Here is a 3,605-nt window from a genome sequence, read left to right as displayed (position 1 = left end):
CCAAAAAAAGAAAGAATAAAAAACCTACATAAAGAATAAAAAACCTACGTAACACACAATACAGAATGGGGCATACCCGTACCAACAGATTCCTAAGATGAAACCCATTATTAGACTTCATACTGCATGGTGCATAGTTGATTATAAGGAACATAAGGCCTGTCTCAAGTGGCAAGGTCAACCACATACTATACCATTTAATAAATTTTAAAATATTATCTTAGTTTTTATAACATGAGTCTTAAATTATCAACAGTTAAATAAGTACCGCAACATTATTAACATAACCTAGGGTAATGTCAAAATGCACGGAATGTTTACTTCAAACATATTCCAAAAAAATCCTACATGATTTTTTTCTTACTTTTTAACTGAACAATAACTCGTAATTGTATTATTATTGCATTCCCATACACAAAAATAATCAACATCATGTTCTGCATATAATTATTTATAATGGAGGTAAGGATCTACAATCACATCACCAGGAAAAAAAAAGAAACACCAACAACTTGGCTACACTGCACAAATCATGAAAAAAATATATAGAATACACCCCTTGGGGCAAAACACTAATCATGCATATTTGTATAATCCCATCTATTCTAAAATCAGTAAGAGAAATGCTCGCAAAAGCATCATGAGTAAAAAAAGAAACACCAACAACTTGGCTACGCTGCACAAATCATGAAAAAAATATATAGAATACACCCCTTAGGGCAAAACACTAATCATGCATATTTGTATAATCCCATCTATTCTAAAATCAGTAAGAGAAATGCTCCCAAAAGCATCATGAGTGGAAGCCCAGAAAGAAAATTAAGTTCTAGTACATGGCCAGCAACCCTATAAGCTGTTTTGCTACACCTTCCAAAGGTTTGTTTATTATGCTCAACCCATATGCACCAACATATGACGGAAGATAATAGGCACCAAAGTATCTTTATCTTCACCCCCAAGCCGACAATTTACATCCAAAAATCAACTCCTTCAATTTGCTTGGCAAGACAGTACCTCACGTGCAAATGTGCAGTATAAGAGTAGCTGATGTGCCAACTAAGCATCCCTAAGAAATAAAATGCATACATGAAATGATCAACCCCTTTTTGTTCAGGTGCTACATTGTTGAGAGTCTATCCAAAATCACAATGCATAATAAGAAATCAATTTTACTAGGAAGATAACTCTTCTATTTCATTCTGTCCTAATCACCTACTCTACTCTACATGACTAAGACAATGCAACTAAAAGGGAAAAAAATCGTCTGCAATTCCGATCTCGTACAATTCCGTGCAATACCACCTTCAGGCGGTGACACGTGTATTGATACCAATACAATGGTCCAGATCTGATTTAAATACCTCTTCACTGATTTAATGTTTTATTAGTTGTACCAGATCTGGACCATTGTATTGGTATCAATACACGTGTCACCGCCTGAAGGTGGTATTGTACGGAATTGTACGAGATACGAATTGCAGACGATTTCAACCCAACTAAAAGGGGTTGGATATGTGAATACTGTTTCACCATTCAACTCTATTCAGAGCCATATCAAGCTAGAAGGTTTTGTTAGTTTTTATAATGCTGACTGTGAAGTTTAGTCCAAATCATTTCTGTCAATACAGAGACTTTACACTAAAAAAACCTTTCTTACCAACAGCTACAAATGCTAATCACTTCCACATTTCCACCCAGGCCAAAAACTACTCTCTTTAGAGTTTAGAGTATCTAAGAGTTCAACAAACTACAGAATTTCCCTATCATTAAAGAAACGTCTCAAGGTAGGGGTCTATGTAGCACCCCTGAAGATCTATAAGCTCCTCTTGCAAGCCACAGTATACGTATAGGATCTTTACCAAAAGAAAAAATAAGTATACGTAATAGGATAGGATAACAAGTTCCCAAAACAGAAGAATATTTTTTCCCATTGCCCACCCACTAGGCACATACAACAAGTAGGCTCCTAAAAGGACACAGTTCCACCCCCTTCAAAGTCCTTTTTTATAGGAACGATTCACCAGATTGTCCATTGCCAGTAAGCCTTCTCTACAAGCTTTAATCTTCCTCCCAAAACCTCCAAATCCACAAAGTGTTGCTTCACTTGAGTTTTAGTCCTTGTCAAAGTACTGCTACAGGTGGGTAACCAATCTCATACCCACTTCAAATAAGATAAACGAATATATTAACTAGCAGTCATGATGATGTGATTATCCCTATGACACTCCCTTTCTGTAGCTTCCGACCATTGATAATCAATGCCGCATCAACATCCATAATTAATCAGGGGCATCCCAAGGATGGTTGTGTCTCTACCCATAATGATGGCTTTGAGCTCCAATGAGATGACCAGCATTGCTCAATCCAAATTCTTCAATTGATCCACAAACTACAAACAATTCTATCAGGTGGTCCAGATTGAAGCCCAGATTGAAGCTTCAGTCAGTATCTAAAATAGAAAGGGGGATAGAAGAGTACCCCACCTTTTTAACTCCCTGAGCTTTTGAAGGAGCTTTTAGATACTCCAATTTATCAGAATATTAAATTCATTCATACCATAACCATTGAACAAAATCCAATTAGGAGTGAGGGAAGGTACCTGGATCCCGAGCTTTTCACATTATCTTACACCAACCATCAGATCTAACTCTCCATTATTTGCCTTCCAGAACTGCTTTCCAATATTAACAAAACATCAAACCTACTGAATATTTCAACTCTTTTAATTTCCCTTCCTCTAGTAGCCAAAAGGTATGTAGACCATCTTAATTACCCCAGTACTTTTCATTTTATCCAAATAAAATTTTCAAATTGAATGTCATGAAACTTATTAGTCCAAAAGCACCATGAAGAGCAACAAAAGTCCAGAGACTCCACTACCACAAAGATATAGGGACTCTATATTTCATCTTCGGTGCCATTGTTGGAGTGATGAGCACATGCTTCTCAGTGCTGATTTGTATGGAATTAGCATGAACAGACAAGTTGCAGCAAACTTTACCCTTTTCTGCTCTGGCATGTCTTTCCAGTCAAAAAGCTTTTCTAGGCTATTACGCCCCCCTCTAAATATCTTCTTTTCTCATGTGGTAAAAAAATTTTATAGACCATAATAATCATCCAAATTCCATAAAACAAAGTAGATCAAAATTGCAGATCGAATATCTTCTTTGCCAGGATGTTTCTGCCTTCTTGTAACTGCCATATTATGGTATTACCCTCGGAACTCCAAATTTGTACAACACTTTGTAGAATCTAGTGTCATCTGCAATCTCCACGACACCTTCATGCGGTAACTGTCTTTACTGTTTGTCTCCAATGCCTGATGAATCCATTACAATATCCTTCTCCACTAATGGAGTTGGGAGTATGACTCACTAATTATAACCAAGTAAACTTTGTTTTCCATTTTCAACTCAACTGTAAACCAAACCCCTAACAAAACAATTATCCATGAATTTCTGCTAATCCACAGCCTTTCACCAGGCACTCATTGATGCAAGATGGAACCAATATGGTTCACTCCCTGATGAGTGATCAAGTGATAAGGTTCTCATGGTCAAAACATTAATTCAATCAAATAATGGGGTTGAACTAATACATACCAA

Source organism: Macadamia integrifolia, chromosome 3, assembly GCF_013358625.1.
Source record: "Macadamia integrifolia cultivar HAES 741 chromosome 3, SCU_Mint_v3, whole genome shotgun sequence".
NCBI lineage: Eukaryota > Viridiplantae > Streptophyta > Magnoliopsida > Proteales > Proteaceae > Macadamia > Macadamia integrifolia.
This window is presented reverse-complemented; position numbering follows the sequence as displayed.